At 36.5% G+C, this 27,948-nt stretch overlaps 1 long non-coding RNA gene across 7 annotated transcripts in view; it reads left to right on the top strand.

Annotated features, from left to right (window-relative positions):
* Positions 1-27,948, top strand: part of LOC309615174 — a 166,875-nt gene that overhangs the window by 66,008 nt on the left and 72,919 nt on the right. For 4 of the 7 annotated variants that reach the window (XR_014236583.1, XR_014236584.1, XR_014236588.1 and 1 more), the window contains exon 1: positions 203-27,796. This is a non-coding gene — a long non-coding RNA (uncharacterized lncRNA). Of the gene's footprint in view, positions 1-202; positions 27,797-27,948 lie in introns of those variants that run through there. The other 3 variants (XR_014236586.1, XR_014236587.1, XR_014236585.1) reach the window with 3 other exon arrangements.

Genomic DNA, 27,948 nt, shown 5'->3' with positions numbered 1-27,948 from the left:
TCCTCTCTAGGATCTGACTTGAGGCTGGAGGTGCAGGGGGATTTCTGGCAGAGGGCAGAATACCCATGTCAATCTTGTCTTTCTCTCTAAACCAAGTTTCTCAGTCTACCAAGACATCAGGAAATGTGCTCATTTCAAGGTCTGGATCATTTCAGCTCTGAATTAAAGGATTGGCCTTCCTCTTGTGGATTTCAAAACACACACACACACACACACAACACTATTACAAATTTTTGGTTAAGACTTTCAAATGACACTTCCCTCTCTTTCTGTCTCCTGTATCTCTCTCCTGTCCCCCCTCCAACACACACACTCACTTCTTGGCCTTTTATTTGTTTACAAGCCTTGCATTTCAAGCCACTCAATAACTCAGGTCTTTTTCACTTGAAAAGGGACTTTTCCATTCAGGAAGGAGATTCGTAGGAGCAAAAAGGCTTAGCTGAACCCGTACTAAATAGCTTCATGTCCCGACGATTCAAGGAACTGGCACTTGGGCAATCCCTTGCATTATTCTCTGAATGCCATGACCTATATGTCAAAGTGAGAGGATGCTTGGGGATGTTTCTTGTCTTTGCAAAGCAATGCTCCAGGGACAAAGAAGCTCTTTGACTGGGCAATCATGACGGCCACGAGGTGGGAGCCATAAACCAGGCAAGCCTGGGCAGTGTGCATGCTGACATTTTTCATTCCTAATATCCCACAAGTATTTCAGCATCAACAGAGCCTCTGTGCAGATGAAAAGGAACTTTTTTGTTCCTTGATTTTGTTATATTACGTTTGAAAATTCCTACCAGCCTCCCAATTACCCATTTGAAGATAGACTGGCAAAACCATTTTTTCACCACCTTCGTATCCTTCATTTTACAAGCAAGAAGAAATACTAATATTGCTGTTGTCTCCTCTAGGTAAATGAAATCCACACTTCTTCCTTCCCCAGACTGCCTTACCTTTTTGCCTCTGGAGCTTAGAAATCCCAGCAGCTGTTGTTCAGTCTAGTCTGCCCACAGCCCAATCCTCGGGGACATGCAAGTAAGCAGATTAGCTCCCAGACATTTAAATTAAAAAAATAAAATTAAATTAAAAGCATGGCCAACTTTTGTAAACATAAATGACCTATTCTAAGAAAAGAACAGACATCTTACACAAAGATAGACTGAGATGTGTGGGGGGCAAAACAGCTCAAGTCAGCAGGGGATGTATGCATGTACTGTCGATGACTTCGAGAAGCGGCTGTGATGCATTTCTTTCTTTCGTCCTTTCTTTGTTTTTTTTGAATGGGGAAGGAGCACAGGATTATTTTATACTGTTGATGAGCTAAGTACTTGTCTTTGTTACTCATTTGGCTTGTTTTTTTCCACTTAGAGATATAATAGTTTGTAAGACTTTTGTCCCCTTTGCTTCCCCCAACCCCCAGAGCACTCAAACTATCCTTTTGGTGGAAAACTCCATTCAGAGCCTCCCTCCCTCTTTCCCTTCCTCCCTCCTTCCCTTCTACTCTTCCTTCTTCTACTCTTCAAACATTTTTAAAATGTGTGCTATGTGACAGGCACTGGGCTCAGTTCAAAGGAACAAAACCATCAAAAGTAATGACACAGTCTTGTCCCTAGTTTACAGGCTGATTGGGAAGGGATATAAAATAGTTAATTAAGTACATAAATACACCAGTGTAACTGCTATGAAAGCAAGGTCTAGGGAGCTCTAGGAGCTGAAGACTTAATCTCATCGTAAGTGTCTGAGAAGTTTCCCTGAGGAATAGCATTTAAGCTGATACATGAAGAGCAAGAAAATACGGTGAAGTATCACAGAATTCATGATAGAAGTCTGTTTAGGATGCTGTAAGAATGCAAAGGAAGGTGAATAAATTCTACAGGGGAGAAGAAGAGAGGTATGGAACTTTCTAGAGGAGGTTATATTTGAGATTGAAATATTGAAACATTAAAAGTACCTGAAATAAAAGCAAATTTAATCTCATCCAAAAAAATATTGATTTCCGTTCAACAGATGCACTCTCCTTTACTATACTTAATTTTGTCTTACCTTTGCTGTCTATCCTATAGATTTTTCTTGGTTTATACCAGTTAGTACCTCTTCCTTCAGTCTGTGAACTTACAGTAAAAGGAGGAAATTACAACCAAATTCAGCTCCTTTTGTTGTCCACTTACAATAAGCCACAGTAATCCTGACTATGTTTTTAAAAATATCAGAAGGAAATAGTGGTAACAACAGTTGTAGGTGAGAATAGAATTATAGGTGAAGTTTCCCTAAAACTAAAAAGTTTGTTCCTATATTTTTCAAATATATATTCTTTGTTTTTAACTAAAAGTTTATATATTTTCATCGTAAAAATTTTCAGTGTTTATGAACAGTGTCATTATCAAGGCTTTTACCATATTATTCTTGGGTCGATTCATGTCATTTGAAATTCACACTTCTTTAAAGCAAAGGTATTAGATATAGATTTCCAAATGTTGAGGCTTCCTTTACCTACCTCTTCTCTGAATTTTGTCCTGTTCTGCTTAATCAAATCTCCAATCCAGCCTAAAATTCCCACTCCCAAGGCATCTTGAGCTCCTCCTCTGGAGTAATAGTATCAATTGAATGATAGTGTGATCTAAGTGATAATGTTTTACAGATGGCTTTTCCTCCAGACTATGGTCTATATATTATTGCACAGGGCTTCATTTTTGCCTTTACTCATGTGATTTATATCTATCATTAAAATTTTTTTTTAAGTTAGAGTTTTTATTTAAAATTGTAAAATTGAGAGTATTTTGACTTTAAATTTATACTATAAAGATAATATATTATATTTTTAATTGTAAAAGGGATCAACAAAAGCAGTTTTCCAATCTAACAACCTTAATATACTTTATTCCAACAGCTAAATTAAATCAGTTATTTATCTCATTTGTGATATGGAATAGCAGTACTCAGCATTTTCTCAGTACTTGTTGAGCGCTGACTGCTTCTAAGGGTTTGTGCTAAGTGCCGTTCCATTGGCTATGCACACCAGTACAATGTTGCATGCAAATAGTGTTAACAATTCTCTGGCTCACAGGCTCAGTGAGAAATCATTAAATTTTGCTATAAAATGTAATGTTTTCTGTTTTTTTCCTGACTAGCATTTAACAGACTAAGAACGTTGTCTTCTATCCTGAGTTTCTAAGAGTTTTTATCATAAGTGGGTTACAATTTTTGTCTTTTTTTTTGCATTCATCGAGATGGTGGTATTTTTCTCCTTTATTCTGTAATATAATAAACTACCTTGATTTATTTTCAAATGTTAAACCACTATTGCCTTTATGCAATGAGCCAAATTACTATCCATTTTGCATATCACTGGATTTGATTTTCTAATATTTTGTTTAGTGTTTTTGCGCCTATGTTCATGAGAGTGAGAGTGAGATTGGCCTGCAATTTTCATCTCTTGTAATGCTCTTTTAAGATTCACTGGGAAATGTTTCTCCTTTTTATTTTTCTTTATGATATTATTATTATTTTTTTAACATCTTTATTGGAGTATAATTGCTTTACAATGTTGTGTTAGTTTCTGCTGTATAACAAAGTGAGCCAGCTATACGTATATATATATCCCCATATCCCCTCCCTCTTGCATCTCCCTCCCATCCTCCCTATCCCACCCCTCTAGGTGGTCACAAAGCACCGAGCTGATCTCCCTGTGCTATGCAGCTGCTTCCCACTAGCTATCTATTTTACATTTGGTAGTGTAGATATGTCCATGCTGCTCTCTCACTTCGTCCCAGCTTACCCTCCCCCCTTCCCGTGTCCTCAAGTCCATTCTCTACATCTGCGTCTTTATTCCTGTCCTGCCCCTAGGTTCTTCAGAACTATTTTTTTTTTTTTTTAGATTCCATATATATGTGTTAGCATACGGTATTTGTTTTTCTCTTCCTGACTTAATTCAGTCTGTATGACAGATTCTATGTCCGTCCACCTCACTACAAATAACTCAATTTCGGGTTTTTTTATGGCTGAGTAATATTCCATTGTATATATGTGCCACATCTTCTTTATCCATTCACCTGTTGATGGACACTTAGGTTGCTTCAATGTCCTGGCTATTGTAAATAGATCTGCAATGAACATTGTGGTACATGACTCTTTTTGAATTATGGTTTTCTCAGGGTATATGCCCAGTAGTGGGATTGTTGGGTCGTATGGTAGTTCTATTTTTAGTTTTTTAAGGAACCTCCATACTGTTCTCCATAGTGGCTGTATCAGTTGACATTCCCACCAACAATGCAAGAGGGTTCCCTTTTCTCCACACCCTCTCCAGCATTTATTGTTTGTAGCATTTTTGATGATGGCCATTCTGAGCAGTGTGAGGTAATACCTCATTGTAGTTTCGATTTGCATTTCTCTAGTGATTAGTGATGTTGAGCATCCTTTCATATGTTTGTTGGCAATCTGTATATCTTCTTTGGAGAAATGTCTGTTTAGGTCTTCTGCCCATTTTTGGATTGGGTTGTTTGTTTTTTTGATATTGAGCTGTGTGAGCTGCTTGTATATTTTGGAGATTAATCCTTTGTCAGTTGCTTTGTTTGCAAATATTTTCTCCCATTCTGAGGGTTGTCTTTTCATCTTGTTTAAGGTTTCCTTTGTGCAGAGGCTTTTAAGTTTCATTAGGTCCCATTTGTTTATTTTTATTTTTATTTCCGTTTCTCTAGGAGGTGGGTCAAAAGGATCTTGCTGTGATTTATGTCATAGAGTGTCCTGTCTATGTTTTCCTCTAAGAGTTTTACAGTCTGGCCTTACATTTAGGTCTTTAATCCACTTTGAGTTTATTTTTCTATACGATGCTAAGGAGTGTTCTAAGTTCATTCTTTTACATGTAGCTGTCCACTTTTCCCAGCACCAGTTATTGAAGAGGCTGTCTTTTCTCCATTGTGTATTCTTGCCTCCTTTATCAAAGATAAGGTGACCATATGTGCGTGGGTTTATCTCTCAGCTTTTTATCCTGTTCCACTGATCTATATTTATGTTTTTGTGCCAGTACCATACTGTCCTGATTACTGTAGCTTTGTAGCATAGTCTGAAGTCAGGGAGACTGATTCCTCCAGCTCCGTTTTTCTTTCTCAAGATTGCTTTGCTATTCAGGGTCTTTTGTGTTTGCATACAAATTGTGAAATTTTTTGTTCTAGTTCTGTGAAAAATGCCATTGGTAGTTTGATACGGATTGCGTTGAATCTGTAGATTGCTTTTGGTAGTATAGTCATTTTCACAATATTGATTCTTCCAATTCAAGAAAGTAAGTTTCCTCTATGCCTACTTTCTGGAGACTTTTTATCATAAATGGGTGTTGAATTTTGTTGAAAGCTTTTTCTGCATCTATTGAGATGACCATATGGTTTTTCTCCTTCAATTTGTTAATATGATGTATCACATTGATTGATTTGCGTATGTTGAAGAATCCTTGCATTCCTGGGGTAAACCTCACTTGATCATGGTGTATGATCCTTTTAATGTGCTGTTGGATTCTGTTTGCTAGTATTTTGTTGAGGATTTTTGCATATATGTTCATCAGTGAAACTGACCTGCAGTTTTCTTGCTTTGTGACATCTTTGTCTGGTTTTGGTATCAGGGTGATGGTGGCCTCGTAGAATGAGTTTGGGAGTGTTCCTCCCTCTGCTATATTTTGGAAGAGTTTGAGAAGGATAGGTGTTAGCTCTTCTCTAAATGTTTGATAGAATTCCCCTGTGAAGCCATCTGGTCCTGGGCTTTATTTTGTTGGAAGATTTTTAATCACAGTTGCAATTTTAGTGCTTGTGATTGGTCTGTTTATATTTTCTATTTCTTCCTGGTTCAGTCTCAGAAGGTTGTGCTTTTCTAAGAATTTGTCCATTTCTTCCAGGTTTTCCATTGTATTGGTATATAGTTGCTTTAATAATTTCTCATGATCCTTTGTATTTCTGCAGTGTCAGTTGTTACATCTCCCTTTTCATTTCTAATTCTATTGATTTGAGTCTTTTCCCTTTTTTTCTTGATAAGTCTGACTAATAGTTCATCAATTTTGTTTATCTTCTCAAAGAACCAGCTTTTAGTTTTATTGATCTTTGCTATTGTTTCCTTCATTTCTTTTTCATTTATTCCTGATCTGATCTTTATGATTTCTTTCCTTCTGCTAACGTTGGGGTTTTTTGTTCTTCTTTCTGTAATTGCTTTAGGTGTAAGGTTAGGTTGTTTATTTGAGATGTTTCTTGTTTCTTGAAGTAGGATTGTATTGCTAAAAACTTCCCTCTTAGAACTGCTTTTGCTGCATCCCATAGGTTTTGGGTCGTCATGTTTTCATTGTCATTTGTTTCTAGGTATTTTTTGATTTCCTCTTTGATTTCTTCAGTGATCGCTTGGTTATTTAGTAGTGTACTGTTTAGCCTCCATGTGTTTGTGTTTTTTACAGATTGTTCTCCTGTAATTGATATCTAGTCTCATAACATTGTGGTCAGAAAAGATACTTGATATGATTTCAATTTTCTTAAAATTACCAAGGCTTGATTTGTGACCCAAGATATGGTCTATCCTGGAGAATGTTCCATGAGCACTTGAGAAGAAAGTGTACTCTGTTGTTTTTGGATGGAATGTCCTATAAATATCAATTAAGTCCATCTTGTTTAATGTATCATTTAAAGCTTGTGTTTTCTTATTTATTTTCATTTCGGATGATCTGTCCATTGGTGAAAGTGGGATGTTAAAGTCCCCTCCTATGATTGTGTTACTGTCCATTTCCCCTTTTATGGCTGTTAACATTTGCCTTATGTTTTGAGGTGTTCCTATGTTGGGTGCATAAATATTTACAATTGTGTTGTCTTCTTCTTGGATTGATCCCTTGATCATTATGTAGTGTCCTTCTTTGTCTCTTGTAATAGTCTTTATTTTAAAGTCTATTTTGTCTGATATGAGAATCACTATTCCAACCTTCTTTTGATTTCCATTTGCATAGAATATCTTTTTCCATCCCCTCACTTTCAGTCTGTATGTGTCCCTAGGTCTGAAGGGGGTCTCTTGTAGACAGCATATATATGGGTCTTGTTTTTGTATCCATTCAGCCAGTCTGTCTTTTGGTCAGAGCATTTAATCCATTTACATTTAAGGTAGTTATCGATATGTATCTTCCTATTACCATTTTCTTAATTGTTCTGGGTTTGTTATTGTAAGTCTTTTCCTTCTCTTGTGTTTCCTGTGTAGAGAAGTTTCTTTACCATTTGTTGTAAAGCTGGTTTGGTGGTGTTGAATTCTCTTAGCTTTTGCTTGTCTGCAAAGGTTTTAATTTCTCTGTTGAATCTGAATGAGATCTTTGCTTGGTAGGGTAATCTTGGTTGTAGGTTTTTCCCTTTCATCACTTTAACTATGTCCTGCCACTCCCTTCTGGCTTGCAGAGTTTCTGCTGGAAGATCAGCTGTTAACCTTATGGGGATTCCTTGTATGTTATTTGTTGTTTTTCCCTTGCTGCTTTTAATATTTTTTCTTTGTATTTAACTTCTGAAAGTTTGATTAATATGTGTCTTGGTGTGTTTCTCTTTGGATTCATTCTGTATGGGACTCTCTGCACCTCCTGGACTTGATTGACTATTTCCTTTCCCATATTAGGGAAATTTTTAACTATAATCTCTTCAAATATTTTCTCAGTCCCTTTCTTTTTCTCTTCTTCTTCTGGGACCCCTCAATATCCTGTAGCACTGGAGCAGCAGAAGGAATCATGGAGCCTTGAAACAAACCCCACATTCACTATCTGCCATGGCCCAGTTAGCTACGGAGAGCTGCTGCCATGAAATAATGGCTTACTTCTCTTTTGCCATCCAGATCTTACATGCATGCCTCCCATTTGGCTAACCAAACAGGTCACTGCTGGCCAAGGAATTGGTAAATAGTGTTTCCTACATTCATACCCGGGACGAATAAGAAAAATCTTAAGAGAGTGGTGATATTTCTGTTACAATCAGTAGCTGGCATAATGGCAGTTTGAAATTAATATTTCACCCATTTTTTCTTAATGTACTTTACTAATGCACTTGAATATGGACAATAAGACTAAATAGCCTTATTATATTGTTAACTATTTAATAAAAATTATTTTTTCCTTCTTCTATTTAGCTTTTTGTTTGTTTGTTTGTTTGTTTAATATTTGAAAAATTTTTTGGCTGTGCCTTGCGACTTGCAGGATCACAGACCAGGGATCGGACCCGTGATCCCTGCAGTGGAAGCATGGACTCCTAACCACTGGAGCACCAGGGAATTCCCTTTATTTAGCCTTTTAAGATTGTGGTTTCAGTGTTCTTTCACCAAAAGATCAAGTAGATGGTGACATTATCATTTTTGTACACAAGCATGTGTGAGTGTGTGTACAGACTATTTGATAATTATCCTGAGAATTAAGAAGTTGCAAAATGCTGCCTGACTTTTTCTGTAACGTCAATAATTACTGAAAGGTAGTACCTGGAAGTTTATATGGCTAGACAAAGAAACCTGGGAATTTTGACACTATGAAAAATAACCATGAAATAATTTCATTTATATAGTACAAACACATCTTGCCATATAACCTATGTCATGACAAATAATGTGGACAGATAAATAAGAGATTACTAAATTTCAGGGGTAAAAAGTATGGAAAAAGTTGTGAATCTTCTCTCAGTGAGAAAGTGCCTATAGCTATGTACAGGTAAAAATTTGCTTATGATCTAGGGGTCATGAATTTTCTAAAATCTATCCAGTCATGAACTTCTTTAACCCAGGTTAATAAACCCTGCTAACTGATAATGAAAACCAATGACCAAAATAAACTGCAAATAAAATACTTTAACACTTTTTTTCTAAATATTTCAGATAAAAATGTGTTGCTTGACCTTTTGGAATAAATATCTCAATTCTCCATATTTTATTTACGTATAAAAACTGTCTTTAGGGATTTCCCTGGTGGTCCAGTTGGTAAGACTCCATGCTTCCACTGCAGGGGGCACAGCTTCGATCCCTGGTCGGGAAACTAATATCCCACATGTGGCGTGGCCAAAAATAAATTAATTAATTAATTAATTAAAGTTTAAAAAAAAAACTGTCTCTATAAGACAATTTCTCCAACTACAGCCAATATGCATGATGGTAGTAACTATTTGGGGGCACTCACTGTGTCTTTTTACTTTCATTCTCTTGTTTAATTCCCATGGTGATCCTAATATTTTTCTCTTTATATAGATGAAGATAGTGAATTTTAGGTAGGTTATGTAAATCAAGTTCACACACCTCATCATTGCTGGAATGAAGCTCTATTTCTGAGCAATCTCAATCCAGAATCCATGGTCTTAACAATTAGGTGGAATTACCTCCCAGTGAAAGACAGTTACATGAATAAAACTAAGCTTTAGTAGAAAGAACACAGTATTTGGTGTCAGATAAACCTTGTTTTGATTCCAAATTGTGTGTACCTTGAGCTCCAAATATTTTATTTTATTTTGGCAAGAACAGTTCACATGACGTCTGTAATCTTGACAAAATTCTAAGTGTACAATAGAGTATTGTTGGCTATAGGAAAAATGTTGTATAGTAGATCTCTAGAATTTATTCTTCTTGCTTACCTGAAACTTTATGCTCATTGGTTACTAATCAATGAGCTCAGAGTCTTTTAACCTCTCTGAGCTTCAGACATGGGAAATTATTTAGAAAATTATAGAACTCAGCGTATCCAGAGTCAATTTTAAAACTCAGGATTTAAACAAGCCCCTCTCTCTCAACGCCTTGTCCAAACATGCTAAAGGGAGGTGACACTTGAGGTGAAACAAAATACTGACAATTTGTTTATGTGGTTTAAAACCACATACATTATAATATCACAATTTCCCAAACTTGTTCCACAAACCATGAGAGTTTCTTGAAATATATTAATATTTCAAGAGGCCAAATAAATATAGGAACTTTTGTGTGCTTAACTCTTTTTGAATGGAGCACAATGCATATTAAAATATTAAACTGATCTCTAAGAAGTCCCACAATAAACTGACTTTACGTATTTACTCAGGCTTTTTTTTTTTAACTTATTTTATCAGGGACCCAAGTTTAATTTTATATTTTTATAAAGAACACTAGTTAACATATTACCTGTTACTCATGTTCTGCAGAAGATATTTTGGTCAGTGAAGCTTTACATACCTTGTTTGGGCTGTGTGTCTGTTTCAGAATAACTAAAATGGCAGTTACCTCATTTTTAAAGTAGAAAAATACAGCAATCTGCTTCGCAGATATTTTAAGGGGTAACGAGGAAAATTCATTATGAAGAGTGGGTCCTCAGAAAAGACATACCCCATTATTGCTGCTTCTGTGTGAGTCATAAGCAGTGCTTGGCTGGCTCAAGGAAAAGAATAAGGCTGAGCTTGTGTTTGTATCCACAGATATATTTTGGTCACAGATTCTAAAAACCCATCCAATACTGAATCACAAAAAGTTGATTTTGTTTGGTTTCTGTGTAAGTCTCCTGAGTCACCATGATATTTTCCAGGAAATAATAAGAATTTTACTCTTGGAGAGAGCTTTAGCACCTTGTAAATATTTTTTTAATGAGATTATATTTTAATGCTAAATGTTGTTAGCACAAATATTTTATATTTTACAATTCTTGTTCTATTATTACTACGTAGCTGTGATTTCCTATGAAAAAATAACTTAAATATAGTTTTAAGGTATTTGATAATATTCTTTTTCTAGGCAATTCTTAAATTTCTTTCAGAAATAGGCATTTTTCAAGGCTGATATCCCTTTAACTATTTTACCTTTCTTGCCAATAAATATACCGCTAAACTAATTGATTAATTTGTGTAATCATTCATGAAATATCCATTGAATGCCTCATGTGTTCTAGACACTGGGACAAGCGTTGAAAATAAGGAGCAAAATCACACTGTTTCTGCCCTTAGAAAGTCTACAGCCTAATTGGGAGATAGATATTACTAAAAATAGCAGACATAAATATAAAATGACAGCATTAATCAGAATAGGTACAGAGTGCTATATAAACTTATAATTGGGTAATTTGATTTATTCAGTGTGATCTACAAGATTTCCAAGGAAGGTAATAACTAAGTTATTATCCAAATATCATATCCAAATTATCCAGAGCTATGTTGGCCATCTTAAGAATTGTGTTCTTTATCCCCCAAATAATGGGAAACCATTGAAATATTTTAAGCATCATCAGATTTACATTTTGAAAAGATAACTCCAGTTGCATTGTGGACAGTAGACTAGAAAGGCACATGAGTGGATGTCAGTGAAGTGCTGCTGAGAGCAAAGTCGAGAGAAATTTAAAAAGACTAAATAAATACAGAAGTAGACCATAATTGTGGATTAAGTTACTAAATACTTTTAAGATGTCGTTTTTTTTTCTCAAATTGATCTTCTCAGATTCAATTCAGTACCAATCAATCCCACAAAATTTTTGTAGAAATTGACAAGTTAATCACAAAACTTATATGGAAAAGATAGGTTCTAGAATGACAAAAAAAAAAAAAAAAAGAAAGGAAAGAAAGAACAAAATTGGAGCTCTTACATTACTTAATTTTTAAAAACTCACATAAAGCTACACTTATCAAGACTATGTGGAATTTTAGCTTAATGGAACTAAGCAGAGTTTAGAAATAGACCTGAACATATATTGTTAATTTATCTTTATGAAAGATTGAAGGTATATCTATATGGAACAATAAGCTATCTCAACTATGCAAAATATATAAAAATTAACTTGAAATAGATCCTAGACCTAAATGTGAAAACCGAAACTATAAAATTTCTAACAAAAAAGGGAGAAAATATTTGCAAAATTGGGGTAGGGAAATATTCCTTAGATAGGACACAGAAGGCACACAAGCCAAGAAAATGATAAATTCGACTTCCCCCAAATTAAAAACTTCTGCTTATAAAAAGAACTCTTAACAAAGTGAGAAGACATACTATTAACTTGCAAAAAATGCAAATGTAAGATAAATGTCTAAAAAAGGATTGTATTCAGAATATGTAAAGAACTCCTACAATCTTTAGTAAAAGGAATCATACCTCAATAAAAAACAAACTGGGCAAAGACTGAAAGAATGACTTCTTAAAAGAGGATATATGGATGCCCCATAAGTACACAAAAGTGTACCAAACATTATTAATCATCCAATTTGTCGACTGGCATATTTTAAGTATTTTAAAATGACAGTTGCTTCCACCCTGAATAGTATTTACTTGCTTCTGCATTGATGTTCTAGAGTATCTGTGCAAGAATCTATGCATTTGTTTTAATTGAGAAAAATTTGTCCTTTTTCTTACCTAAGCAAGTCAGCTACTCAAATTCTCCACAGACTCAAAACAGTGTCCATTTTTGAAATATACAGTGGACAATGCCAAACTTCCACTATCTTTTTTTGAGGATATAAGGCAGAGAGGTGAAAAAGCCTTTTCCTGGGACCTGAATGCTATTAGTCATGAAGGTAGGTGTTTCAGTTTAAAGTGAAGTGACAAATGCACCCATGTATTTGTGTATGTGTTTTTGTAAAATATGTGTATGTGTGTGTGTGTGTGTGTGTGTGTTGTGATATGCAGGACCTTTAAAGCACAGAGCATGGACCTAAATGACGACACTCAGACCACAGCACCTTCCTTGACTTACAATATAACTGTAACGTCCTCTCTCTCTACTAGTAACTTTCTATTATATCACCCTCTTTATCTTCTGTATAGGACCTCTCATAATCTGAAATTACCTTACAGTTTCCCCTGTTTATAATCTGACTCCTTTCTAAAAAATGTCCTGTGGCAGAAGGAATTTTTTCTGCGTTGCTGACTATGGTAACTTTGGTGATAAAACGGAGCTTAGCACATAGTAAGCTCTCAATAATTTTTTATTGAATGAAGAAATAAGCTATATGTTTAACTCTGATTTACTGAGCATTAGACAGAACTACTCCTGTAAAATAAATCATTCTTTCCTCGTGAATATGCTCTTCCCTTTTCCCAGTTTTGAAACGCCATTTCCTATAAATATGGCCTTTCATTCTGAAATGGATATCAGAGTGAACTATAAAACAAACCATTGTTCCTAAAAGTAAGGGGATATGAAATTGTCAGAATATGCTATGGAGGGCATTCGTGCAACATTTTTCTTCCTATTATATATTATGTCACAAAATTTCACTCATTAAAAATAATTGAAACTGTTCTTTATAAGTTTAAATGAGTAAAATGTAAAAGTTGTTAACTTTTTCCTTTATTTTTCAAAAATAAAACTCTTGGTCTTCAAAAGTGAAATATTGATTTTGTTCCCCTAAGGCATCACACAATTCTTAGAACAATACAATAACTTTCAGTCAGTGAGACCAGAGATTCCAAACATGTGATCATTTGAACAAGAACAGGTCACAATTTGCCTTTGAATTTGTCTATGGAGAAGGAGTTTACTAAGCATCTAATACTGTCAAGATAATTTCAAACAGAAGGTTTTGAAAAACAACTGATTTCACACACTTAATAGCGATTTGTACCACAAGATAATACAGTAACTTCCATGATCCTTATCTATTTGTAGTACAAATCTGTTCAGCCAACATCTGGAAAATTTAGTCATTAGTCTCTGTTATTGCTTGTGTCTGAGAGTAATAACAAAATTGCTTAAGTAAGAAAGTCCTGTCATACAATCTAAGCCATAAATTCAACTTTGCTATTTACACACACATATACACACGAAGTGGGTTTTTTTTTCTTTTGAAAAATGCCTGTTAATCTCCTTTAATAAATTTATATTACAAAAGAAAAGGTGTTATTTCCAGAAATAATGAGAGCTCAGCTTTTGAGGGATTTTCTCTTAGCTTTTTAAAGTTAATTAGAAAGGACATGATTGAAAGAAGAGCTTTAATGTTTTAAAAGTACACAGACACAATACATTCACACAAATATGTACAAAAACACTCACATACCTGAAGGATTTCTTTTTATGAAACTCGCTAATAATTTTCATTAAATTTATGACCATGTTTCTCAAAAACAGATCCCATATCTACAACCAAAGCAATTTAAAAACTGATTCATAACCTGGTGTGTAGTACCTGATTAAAATTGTAATATAAATGGACATATGCTTATGCTAAGAATTTGATCTTTCTGAAAGCTAAACATTGTTTACTAAAATATGGATTTGAAATATCAGGGAGCACTCATATTTTTGTTCTTGTTGAGGTTGTTGAAGTGATATCGTAGCACGCGTTTCGATCTCCCTTAGTTTTTTTTCTTTTCTTTTTTTTTTTTAAACATCTTTATTGGAGTATAATTGCTTTACAATGGTGTGTTAGTTTCTGCTTTATAACAAAGTGAATCAGCTATACATATACATATATCCCCATATCTCTTCCCTCTTGCGTCTCCCTCCCTCTCACCCTCCCTATCCCACCCCTCTAGGTGGTCACAAAGCACCGAGCTGACCTCCCTGTGCTATGCGGCTGCTTCCCACTAGCTATCTATTTTACATTTGGTAGTGTACATACCTAGAGAAAATTCAAGTATATAAGTTATTTACAACTTTTATTTTCTTGGCCCATCATAGGCAAAGTGTAACAAGGAGGCTGAGTTTGATCGTATTTTTCTATACTTCCCTTTAGATCTGTTCAATCAGTCATTCACTAGACATTTATTTTGAAAATTATGGGACAAGTATAATACTAAGTGCTAAAGAAACAAATTGACGTATTCCCTCATTTTAAGGAGCTCACATTATAATGGGCTTAAAAGTACATAAACAAATAATAAGTACTTGGTACAGAAATGTTTTATTAACGTGTATGTGATAGGAAATGGCTTTGCCACTTTAGTTAAATAAATCCACAAATTTCAGTCACTCTCTCCTGATATTTGCTCTTTTTGGATATATGAACTATGGTGTATTTAATATCTTCCCAGAGATTGTACCATCGTTTCCCCCTAATTATTGAAAAAGGAACATTTTATAACACCTGTGTATAAAAACCTATATCATTTGCCACAAAGAAAAGTAATCTTAAAAATAAAGTCAATTAAAACAGTGAGTTCTGGCTAAATAGTTTCACCAAACCAAGATTCTGAGTCTGCAACTGCTCTCCCTAGGTTAAAAAGGAGAGATTAGCAATGTTACAGGAAGGCTAAAGATTTCTGTCACCAGACTGGGATTTCTGCCTGACTTGATAGGAAGTTAGAAAGGAATTGAAAAGGGAATAATGTTCTCACTTTGTAATTCAATATTATTTTTATTTTCAGTTTGTTCTGATTTTTGTCTCTGTTTTCTTTTTCCTGTCTTCCTGTAGGTTATTTGAACATTTTCTAAACTTTCATTTTTATTTATCTGTAGTGCTTTTGGGTGTATATTTCACACTCAAAATAGTGTAACTTTTTAGTGATTGTTATGGATTTCTAACCACAGTCTACTTGTGTCATCATTTTACCAGTTCTTGTGCAGTATAGATAGCTTACCTCCCTTTACTTCCCTTTATTCTCCCCCGTTTGTAAAATAATTTTCTTAAATATTTCCTCTACATAACATTTAGAAGCGTATTAGATGGTGTTATGTTTGCTTCAACTGCCATAATTTAGAAAACACAAATTAGAGAATTCAAGAGGAAAAGCAAAGTCTGTTGTATTTACACATATTTTTGCTTACTGTGTCTTTTCTTCCTTCCAAGGTTTATTCTTTTTTTTTTTCCTTCTTCTTTAAATTTTATTTATTTATTTATTTATTTATGGCTGTGTTGGGTCTTCTTTTCTGTGCGAGGGCTTTCTCCAGTTGCGGCAAGCGGGGGCCACTCTTCATCGCGGTGTGCGGGCCTCTCACTATCGCGGCCTCTCTTGTTGCGGAGCACAGGCTCCAGACGTGCAGGCTCAGTAATTGTGGCTCACGGGCCCAGCTGCTCCGCGGCATTTGGGATCTTCCCAGACCAGGGCTCGAACCCGTGTCCCCTGCATTGACAGGCAGATTCTCAACCACTGCGCCACCAGGGAAGCCCCCAAGGTTTATTCTTTATTTTCTTTCTGTTTAGAACATTCAGTCAGTAGTACCAGCTTCTTTGGCTCCAAGTGTGGGATACATGAGGTAAGAAGAAAACCCAGGGAGCTCATCATCATGTCATTCCTTGAGTGCCAAATGCCTATTCAGGTTGTCATCTTCTCTCCACACTTCAGAATATCCTTATGTTTCTTGTCATATAATGTCCAGGGTTTGTAGTTGTACTTAGTGAGATGAATAGGAAAAGGTACATCGACTCCATCTTCCCAGAAGCAGAAGTACAATTCAAGATTCCACCCAAACTTATTTCAAGTACCACTAGTAAGTACCTTCCAGCTCTGAACATATTTGCCTAAACTCTTTAGTATTATTTATTCTCACCCATCACATCTTTTAAAGTAGTATTATCACTTGGATCTGTTTTCATTTAATTTAATTGATTTTCTAAGCCCGTAGAGTAGCATTGTGAAATGTATACTGGATTTAGAGCCAAACAACCTGTATTTGTGTTTCATTTCTACCATTTGCTAGCTGGGTGGTCTTGAAGAATTAATGTAACTACCTATGAATTACAGTCTTCGGTAAAATCAATATCAATATTGGTGATACTGGTAGTATCAATATCTTCCTCTGCACGGATATTTTTGTAGTTAAAGTGTAACAACATATATGGAGACATCCTAGGACCATAATAGGTGTTTAATAAGTGTTTATGGAATCTGATGTCTTCAGAACACACTATTTAGCTGGCACTATCCCCTTAAATAAGATTACTTTTACTATAGTTATTAAAAGGAAAGGTAATAATGTCTAAATTGAAGTGGGGATGGACTAGAGGGTAAAACTAAGTTACGTAATTTTTGTGGCTCGCCACATCAGAAAGAAATGGGGGTAACCCCATTTGACCAACCCTAGCAGTCATATTAAACTGATATGTTGTAAAAACACAAATGAGCTTCAAGAAGGTTCCCTGTGCCTGCTGCCTTGGGTAAGCCTATGCTGGACCAGTCAGTGTAGCGTGCGTGTAGCCATGGACATCTAAGGTAATCACAGACCTGTTATTGCTCAATCTCGGGTGGCTGAAGGCCACTTGTCCCTCTAAGAAGTTGGAGGACGCCAACTGCTCAGCGGTTATGTAACAGTTAGCATGCTAGAGTCTTATTTGTTATTGGAATTAACTAGACAGATTGCTCCACTAAGATCAGCTGTGCAACACCACACTCTTCTTCCCTTCTTCCTTTCTGACTTGGTTGTACGATGAGATGAAACCGGGAGTTGCAGCATTTACTTTGTGATCTGGGGTGGGCAAGCCTGAGAACCAAATCTACCATGCTGAGAATGGCAGAGCAAAGAGATGTTAGGAACCTGGGTCTTTCATGATTTTGTTGAATCACTGAATTAACTGATCCTGTATATTGACCGTGTTACTATGCGAGATCACAATTGCTTCAATGTTTGAGTCACTTTCATCTGGGTCTTCTTTTATTTGGACACAGTTTGAGAACATCTCATAAATTACTGTGCATACATAAAAAGAATTATAGAAATGATTGAATTATTGCATATACATATTATATATCAAATGGAGTATCAAATGGTTTTTGAAATAACATATAGAGGTATGTTGTTTTCTCTATCTTGCCTCAAATAAAAAAAAATAAAAAGAAATTGCAGCATAACCCCATCTCCCCATTTTTCAGGCTGCAGTAATTTTGTCCCCAAAGCTAAAGATTTTCATGGAAATTGATGGTGCTTAGTAAAGGAAAAGTCCATTGATGGTTCTGCCTTTATGGACTGTGTAAATACAGAGAAGAAATTCTACCACAGAGGCCAGTTGTTGATGATTAGCAAGTGGTAACATCACTCTGTGAAGAAAGGGGTGGGTTGTTTTCTGCGGGTCCCCAAGGCCTAACACTTCTGACATCACCAACTGCTGACACTCCTCCCTCAAACATTAGCTTTAACCTTCGGAAGGTTGATACTCCCAGTGGGTGAGCATTGACGTAGAGCCTGAATGGTGTCTGAGGTCAGTAATGCACTCTTAATCATTTTGGAATTTAACGTCAAAGATAGGAACTCAAATAAGGGATTAAAGGTAACTAAAGCATGACTTAAGTCATCTTTCCTTACACTCCCCTAATATAAGCAGAATCATTCTTATGTCAGGCTCTTTAAAAATCCATTCAGAGAAGTGTTGATCATTCTTATTTATTTATCAGACATTTATTGGGCAGAATGTGGGGTCCTTTGAACAAGACAGAGCCGATGAGACCTGGCCCCAATCATCAGGGAGGTCGCAAACAGCCCACCAGGGAATGCAGAGAATATAATACAAGAATAGAAATGACAAAGGTTTTCAGCAGTAGAGCAAATAAGAGCACATTTCAAATCTAGGGGTGATCTATATGGGGGACTTAAGAAAGGTGTGTGCAGGAAGTGACCTTGAGATGGTTCATGAAGGAATGACTGAGTTTAAACTTAAGGAGTCACAGGCACAGAGCATTTTAGTATCACAACACAATGAAGAACAAGGGATTCATGTTTGAACCAGCATAGGTTTGCAACCTGGCTTTGCTCTTAGTAACTAGACTTACTTTAGGAAATAAGTCACTTTGAGTCTGTTTCTTCATCTTTAAAATGGATATAATAACATTCACCTTATAGACTTAGAAGAATTAAGTTCTATGGCCCATTATAAGCATTAATGTCTGACCTAGTTTTTTTTTTTTTTTAAGGAATTCCTTTATTATTTTTTTTTTTTTTTAAATTATTTATTTATTCATTTATTTTTGTCTGTTGGGTCTTCGTTTCTGTGCAAGGGCTTTCTCCAGTTGCAGCAAGCGGGGGCCACTCTTCATCGCGGTGCGCGGGCCTCTCACTATCGCGGCCTCTCTTGTTGTTTGTTGCGGAGCACAAGCTCCAGATGCGCAGGCTCAGTAGTTGTGGCTCACGGGCCTAGTTGCTCCGTGGCATGTGGGATCTTCCCAGAGCAGGGCTCGAACCCATGTCCCCTGCATTGGCAGGCAGATTCTCAACCACTGCACCACCAAGGAAGCCCCACCTAGTTTTTACCTAAGAAACATTAACTGTTATTCTTGTTTGCATCAAGTTTTCCAGAAAGGGTGACATTTGAGACGGATTCTTAAAGGAATTATAACAAATGGAAATGTGGGCATTATAAATGACTGAGCAACATGTTTGAAGACCCAGAGAACTCAAAGCATGGGAACCAGGGAGTGGTCTTTTGGAGAAGAGTCATGGCAGAAATGGAGATAAGAGCATAAAATGGAGGTGTGACTCTGAGTATGGGTTCTGAGAATACCAAAGTTCCAATCAAGATGTCAAAATATAGTATTGGTCAGCTGCTTGTATTAGCATCCTAGAACCATAGCATAAACAATGCTAAAGGAAGAATGTGTCAAACTAAATAGTCTAACAATAAGATACAAGAGAATCTTGTCACATACAAGAGAATCTGGTCAGTGTCACTGGAGTAACCTTCTTATGGTGACTTAATTTTCTAAAAATTTCCAATATAGAAGAGAATTCAGAGGACAAACATTTGAGTCAAACATTGAGAGAAATTTATGGGTATTATAGGTTGCATATTAGATGCTGTAATGCACATGCATGACACACACGCTGAGACCTCTTCCTGCGTCCACCACCTCTAGATCAAACCAAGTCCACATAGACGGCACCACTAAGTATCCCATCCAGGTTAGGTCTTGCTGAACTTCATGATAGACTCGCTGTCCTTCTCTACACAGCCTGTAAGACAGCTACTAGCCTTTGGTTGGAGTTGAAACCTAGTTCTGTCCCTTTTTTAGTCTCTTGCTAGTTTGTTGAACCTTGAATATACTGAGAACTGGCAAAATTAAAATTTTTGAGCTGTGAAACTGAAGGCCAAGCAGAGGGATGTGGCAGAAGAGGAGATAGAGAGATTTGCAGCTTGACTTGATTCACCACTGCTGGCTTTGAACATAGTGATAAGGGGCCATGAGTCAAAGAATGTAGTTAGCTTCTAAAAATGGAAATGACCCTGAGCCAACAATCGGCAAGGAAATAGGGACCTCAGTCCTATAATCACATGAAACTGAATGCTTCCAACAACCTGAATGTGTTTGAAAGTGGATTTATCTACAGATCTTCCCAAAAGGCAGATACCTGCTGATACCTTGCTATCAGTCTTGTGAGACTCCAAGGAAAGAACCAGCTGGCCCCTGCTATGCCCAGAATTTGACCTTCAGAAATTGAGATAAAATTTGCATTGTTTTAAGCCTCTAAGTGCATGGGAATTTGCTACAGCATCGATAGAAAACTAATATACTATTAATATACTACAAAAACTATTATACTATTAAGTGAAAATCTCTAAAAAATTTATCCCAACCACTAAGTACCATGAGAAAATACTCTACCCAAGTACCTTCATACTACACCAAGCAAGAGAGCACTCATGAAACACTCAGACAGGCAGAATCGTTTAAATTACCTCCAGTCCAAAGTAAGGATCAATATACATGGAAGTCGGATTACTGAGCTCATGGGGCTATGGAAACCCCTCCTGTAACTTCATGACATATGAACACATCTGCAACTTCCTGGTATAGAATTCCCAGTGTCAGTTCTGAAGAAATGGGAAACAGGAAACAGGGAAGTAGAAAACCTAATTAGTAAGACTAATCATGATAAAACCCAAAGCTAGTTTTCTGCTCTAACTGTGGATGATAAGGATACAATGCATGAAACTACAGATAAATCCTCACATTCATGAGAATTACTGTATAACAGGTGTTGCCCAGCCTGAGGATACAAGACCATGGAGGGTAGGGTGGGGTACGAAGGGCTAAGAATAATAATTCTATGGCTCGTTTCCACTGGCTAGATGGCTAGGTTGCAAGAGCTGTAGCTGGCTTCCTCTTCTTGCCCCCCACCCCCTTTCAGAATGTTCTGCTCCTGCCAGATCACTGAGGGAAAAAGATCAGTAGACTTTACCTTGAAGTTGATGTCAAATGCAGTAATGTCATGCACACATTGCCTGGTCTGTGTGATGCTGTTATATCATCATCATCATCATCATCATCATCATCATCATCATCAATCATCACATTTATTAAGCATTTTCGACATCCCAGGCACTTTGTACATTATCTCATTCCATGCTCACCATAACACCCTATGAGGTAAGTAGTACTATTATCCCATGTTACAGATGAAGAAACTGAGGTTTAGAGAGGTCAAATAGCTTGCTCAAGGACTCAAACTAGAAAATGATAGTTGACCCCTAAAAGTCTGACTTCAGAGTTCTTATTCTTTTCTCCTTGTACAGGTGCTCCAAATCCTCTAAAGAGGCATCCAAGGGCTATTCTGAACCAAACAGAGAAAGTGGAACAACCTTGAGTTGCAGGAAGTAAAAGGTACCTTAAGCTCCTGTGCTGGTGCTAAATCACAACTTTCTAAAATGTGTTCTTGTCGGTATCAGCAGAGGCCCAGGAGCAAATGTCCAAGTTCCCAGAGCCCCAGGGATCCTCTCCAGATCTGTCTTCTATCCTCCATTCTGAACTTGGTGCTCCATCCTGATTTCTCTCATTTTCTCTGCTTAACCTCCTTCTCCTTGTCTCTTCAGAGGGAGCGTCTTGGCTTCCTCCGCAGCCTTGTCTTTGGATGCTGCTGTGGCAAGACTCTTGCCTCTTAATTCCAAAGACATTTCCCTGCTGCTGCCTCAGAAGGCCTAGCCCAGCACCTTGAAACCAAGGCTTCTGTTATGTCTTATGTTCCAGGCTCATACATTCAGCCTGTTGAGAAGACAGTGTGAACACCCCTTGAAGCTGCCAAACATTCTCACCAGCGTACTCCACCTCTCACTGCAGGAGTCCTGCTTCCCAACCTGAAACCTGGGATGATTTTAATTTATTCCAAGTTGGATCCTACAGCAAATATTCATATTTTAAAAACAGCTCAGCTGCTTCTCCCCACTTTAAGTGTGTCTCTGGAAATGTATTCACTGAAGTTTCATCGACATCAACCGCCTGGGTTTCTCTCCCTTGTTCACACTTTTCTCACCCAGAGGAAGCATTTTATTTTCTGCAACCATGGTGCATACTCCAGTTGGAATTCCATTGCACTCAGTCTACACTATAGCACTTCCATCTTAACCCAACCTGGGACTTTAAAACAGACATTTGTTTAAAAAGTCATAAATTCATATAGTAAAAAGCTAAAACAGGACAAAGGGTTTTTAATGAACAATGTACTTTCAACTACATTTGGCCAAAGACACCACTGTGAACTGCTGTTGCTCTGGCTGTCTAGAAATTTTTCATACAATCATAAGTACACAAGCATTTATTTTAAATAAATGAAGTGTATTATACAAAATATACAATGTACAGTACTTTGTGGATTTTTTTTTCTGTGTTGGAGATATTGCCTTATCAGCATATGCAGAAAACTCTACCTCATTTTTTAACAGCTATATGATAAACATTATTAACCTAGCTAGACCCTACTTTTTTCAACCAATCCCTTATCAATAGACATTTATTTGTTTCCTGTATTTTTTGCTACTATAGCATTATTTTAATGATTATTTATATATATAGATGTTTGTATATATACATATAATGTCCCTATTTAAATAGTCTTCCAATTCCCCCTTTATCTCCTTTATATTATTATAAAATTATCTAATTACATTTATTTTGTAACTTATTCATACTCTGCTTTCCCCCACTAAACTGTAATCTCCTTAAGAAAAGGGACTTTTTTGTTGTTATTCACTTCTGTATCCCTGGCACTTAAAACAGTGTCTGGAACACAGGTGATACTCAATAAGTTTTTGAAACAGTGGGGAAAGACATTCTTCTTACACAGTATCTGGGGTATACCTGTGGAATAAAATCCTCAAGTGGAGGTGTGAATTTAAGACTTTTACTAGGGATTGACTAGGTCTTTTAAGAGCAGTGGTACCAATGTTTAGTTCACCAAGAATTTTGAAAAGGCTTTTCTTTCATATTCTCCAATCCTATAAACAGTTCTATACCTATATCGTAAGGTCAGGGCCCTTTTTCTCTCCCCACACCTGAATCTTTTACCCTGTAGGCGTGCGGACACCCCAGACTGCACTTTAAATCACTGTTCATGACTTCCCCCACAGATGCCCCTTAGCCTCTGTGTCACTTGCTCACTCACACTAGTGACAGTCACCATCAAAACTACAAATACAGGGAAGATGGCCACATGGGCTTGGAAGCAGGTATCGGCCTTTGGGAGAGGGAACCCCAGAGTCCCCTGCTCAGATCATGATCTAAAAAGATGAATATGTGTGTGTGTGTGTGTGTGTGTTCTGGGTAGGCACATCACCCTGGGTATGCCGGAGCAAGGGTTTTGTTTTCTCAAGTCTAATTTCAATACTGCCAATATTGGAAAATACAGGTACTTTAGGCATTCTTATAAGAGTGGGGTTGAGCATTTTTCATATATTTGTCTTTCTTTTTAAGAATTTAGCAAGTCTCCTTTCCTCAAAGTTTCTAACAAAAAGCAAAATAGGAATGTCCACAGGAATTAAGAGCATTGGAAAAGATGAAAGAAATTTGTTCTTTAATGTAAACATTACTATATTATTTGAAGCAAGTATATTCAGGAAAAATAAAAGGATTAATGTGCTGCATTATAGGTAATTAATGTATGGGACCTCTAACCTTGAGAAGATGTACAGATTGAAAATATAAAATACTGTATATTGCTCTTAACTGAGAGGCCATATTCCCAAAAAAGTTTTTTGAAAAAAAAAAAGTTTTAAAAAATAACATGATATGAAGGTAAAGCTAATACTAGAAGACAGAAATATAAATGCAGCTGTCAATGCCCTTATAAATATGTATTACATATATATCAAAATAAAAAGGATAAATTCAATGATTTTGATCATTGATAATGATCTGATCATTATGATAATGATGATAATGATATCATTATGATCTTATTATGATACCTAATAAGATTGTCAAGGACATTTTGCATATCTTAAAATAGGAATACTGGAAAATGTAAAATTAATCTCCATTTACCTTCTCTTGCTTGGTAGAAATTTTATATTTCCTTCCCCCACTGTTTTAATGTAATGGTTGTAAATTTGCTATACTTTGTAGGAAAAACCATTCATTTGAAGACAGTACTTCTCAAACTGTCTATGGAAAAGGGTCAATTTTTTTCATCCCAATCCATCCTTGACTGATATTTTTATAAAATATGATAAAGAATAAATTACTAGAAACATAAAATAAAAAACAAAGGAATATATAAAACATACAAACAGAAGACATACATTATGGCCATATTTTTATCATCAAATGGAACAGACATAAAATTACATCCAAACTGCTATACACGTTTCTTCAGCTTATTCTCAATGTCTAATCTTCCCTAGCAGACAGATAATAAACCTTCAAGGATCAGCTCTGGTCCACAGACCACAGTAGAAGACTTTCCCAAGGGACATGTTTATTTTCTAGGGTTTGATTTCTTGTCCATATATTCAATTCATTTCAAACATTTTATGAAGTTTTGACTCCCATCATGGCATACTATTTAAATTCTTCCTGTATTCCTCTTAGAAATTCAACGTACCTTTTGATGGAAAAAGCTTTGGATGACCTCAATTTAATTCAGTAGGCAGAACTGAGTTGGTAAATTCCTTTTACCAGTTATAGCTCCTTTGCTAAGCAGCACATTTCAGAAGGCAACAGAGCCCAATACCCCAGCCCTGCAAGCCTCTGTCTACTCATATGCCTACTCATCACCTCAGAGAGGCCCTCAAAGCATTTCTAAGTCTCAGGGTTATTTTTAGTCAATTTCCTTTACTTCTCCCAAAGCTGAATTGCAAAATCCTTACTCTCCGTTCTCTTGACTTTCATTTTTATTTCCCCAATATTTTATTTCTGCTTTTGCTAATGCTCCACAAGAGGAGAAATGTAAAAATTAGTACACAATGAACACAAAACTCTCCTAATTGAGGAAGATAGAAGCAGATGAAAAATCTGCTTATACTAGAATCTCTAGTAAAGGAGGAACTCATGGTTAAAAAAATTCATTTTAGACACAAAAAATATTTTAGCTAAATTTATGGATTATCGATCTTTAATGGATAAAACAAAAATCACGTATTTGAAGAATTTTCCTAAAGCTTTTGATGTTGGGATCAGGTAAGACTTTGAAGTGACACTATTTGCCAAAATATGTGTTCTTATTAATAGTTAAAAGTTGACTTTAACTTTTAACTATCTACAGCCAGCAGTGAGTTCTTCCTTGAAGAGATTCAGTAGGAAGAGCTGTATGAGATCAAAGCAGCCCTGCTCTGAGCCCAGTTCTGGTGTTGACAATTTGTGTGAATTTTAACACATCACTTAGGGCTTCCGACTTGCTATTTGTCCAATAAAGACAGTGAAATCTTTCAGAGAAAGAGTGAAGACCAAAAGAAGAGGTATGTAAATGTAAGACTGGACTCTATAAAACTCTTAGAGGAAAACATAGGAAGAACACTCTGACATAAATCACAGCAAGATCTTTTTTGATCCACCTCCTAGAATAATGGAAATAAAAACAAAAGTAAACAAATGGGACCTAATGAAACTTCAAAGCTTTGGCACAGCAAAGGAAACCATAAACAAGACGAAAAGACAACCCTCAGAATGGGAGAAAATATTTGCAAACGAATCAACGGACAAAGGATTAATCCCCAAAATATATAAACAGCTCATGCAGCTCAATATTAAAGAAACAAACAACCCAATCCAAAAATGGGCAAAAGACCTAAATAGACATTTCTCCAAAGAAGACATACAGATGGCCAAGAAGCACATGAAAAGCTGCTCAACATCACTAATTATTAGAGAAATGCAAATCAAAACTACAATGAGGTATCACCTCACACCAGTTAGAATGGGCATCATCAGAAAATCTACAAACAACAAATGCTGTAGAGGGTGTGGAGAAAAGGGAACCCTCTTGCACTGTTGGTGGGAATGTAAATTGATACAGCCACTATGGAGAACAGTATGGAGGTTCCTTAAAAAACTAAAAATAGAATTACCATATGATCCAGCAACCCCACCACTGGGCATATACCCAGAGAAAACCATAATTCAAAAAGACACATGCACCCCAATGTTCATTGCAGCACTATTTACAATAGCCAGGTCATGGAAGCAACCTAAATGCCCATTGACAGACGAATAGATAAAGAAGATGTGGTGTATATATACAATGGAATATTACTCAGCCATAAAAGGGAACAAAATTGAGTCATTTGTTGAGACGTGGATGGATCTAGAGACTGTCATACAGAGTGAAGTAAGTCAGAGAGAGAAGAACAAATATCGTATATTAACGCATGTATGTGGAACCTAGAAAAATGGTACAGATGAACCGGTTTGCAGGGCAGAAGTTGAGACACAGATGTAGAGAACAAACGTATGGACACCAAGGGGGGAAAACCGCGGTGGGGTGGGGATGGTGGTGTGCTGAATTGGGCAATTGGGATTGACATGTATACACTGATGTGTTTACAATTGATGACTAATAAGAACCTGCTGTATAAAAAAGTAAATAAAATTAAATTAAAAAATTAAGAAAAAAAAAGAAGAGGTATGGCTAAGATTTAAAAGCCAAGTCACCTCCCTTCAGTAAAACAGTCACTACTGAATAATGACTTGATAAGAATTTACTCTGAGCTTTTCATTGACTGCTTCTTGCTAGGCTTTGTTCTAAGTGCCTTATAAGAATTAACTCCTGTAAGTCTCAGAACCACATGATGAGGCATGTGCTATATTCATTCCCATTTTGCATTTGAGCAAACCAAAGCACAGATGGATTAAACCACTTACCCAGGGGCACATAGCTAGGAAGTCATGGTGCTGGGGTTTGAGTTACGAACAATCCAGAGTTTACATTCTTAACACTGTGCTATGTCTTGTCCTGGCGCTGCACATGATCTGATTAATACAGGCACCCCAGTGCCATTTTTAACTTTAGTTGATAAATCCTGGTAATTTTACCTGTTAAATATTTAAAAAATCTATCCCTTGCTCTAAACTTATTCCCACTGTTTTCATCCAGGTAATTCACTCATCGATCAAAGAATAACTGTTCACTAATAAGGCTTTATCAGGCATTTGCTAAAGGCTGGGGCTATCATGGTGAATAAGGCACATTCCCTGCCATAATGGTGCTTATTATCTCACAAGAAGATAACATCGAACACATGTGTATAGAAAAAGAGATTATTATTGACAGTGACCTCCTTTCCTCTTCAGTTACTTCTTATACTCTTTGCCTCTAGATTCTATGCTGCAGTAATTAAAAGTGCCTCTAGTCTCTAGTCTCCTATGTGTATACTTTTTCATAATTCTGTGCCTTTGTTTGGACTGCCTTCTCCACTCGAACCCTTTTTCTTCCTTTATCTCCTGGCTCATACTTTCAAGAGTCACTTCCCCTAGGACCCGTACCCAGACACTAGTTAAGATGGTCTAAAAGCAAACCACACTAGTGTGTGTTCATTCCTTGATCAAGTACTGTGCCTTCTTCATTATCGAATAAAGATGCTGTCTTAGTCTGTTCAGGCTGCTATAAGAAAATAACTTAGACTAGATGGATTATAAACAACAGAAATTTATTTCTCACAGTTCTGGAGGCTGGAAATTACAAGATCAAGACACCAGCAGATCCAGTATCTGATGAGGACCCATCTCCTCGTTCACAGATGGCATCTTTTCACTGCGTTCTCACAAGGTAGAAGAGGAGAGGAATCTCTCTGGGGCTTCTTTTATAAGTATCCTAATCCCCTTCATGACGGCTCCACCCTTATGACCCCATCAGCTCCTAAAGGCCCCACCTCTTAATACCATCACCTTTGGGGTTCAGATTTCAACGTATGAATTTTA

The sequence above is a fragment of the Balaenoptera borealis genome, assembly GCF_965194805.1.
Source record: "Balaenoptera borealis genome assembly, chromosome: 17".
In the NCBI taxonomy this organism is placed as follows: Eukaryota; Metazoa; Chordata; class Mammalia; order Artiodactyla; family Balaenopteridae; genus Balaenoptera; species Balaenoptera borealis.
Note: the sequence above shows the minus strand (reverse complement) of the source record. Positions and strands in the feature narration are given on the sequence as shown.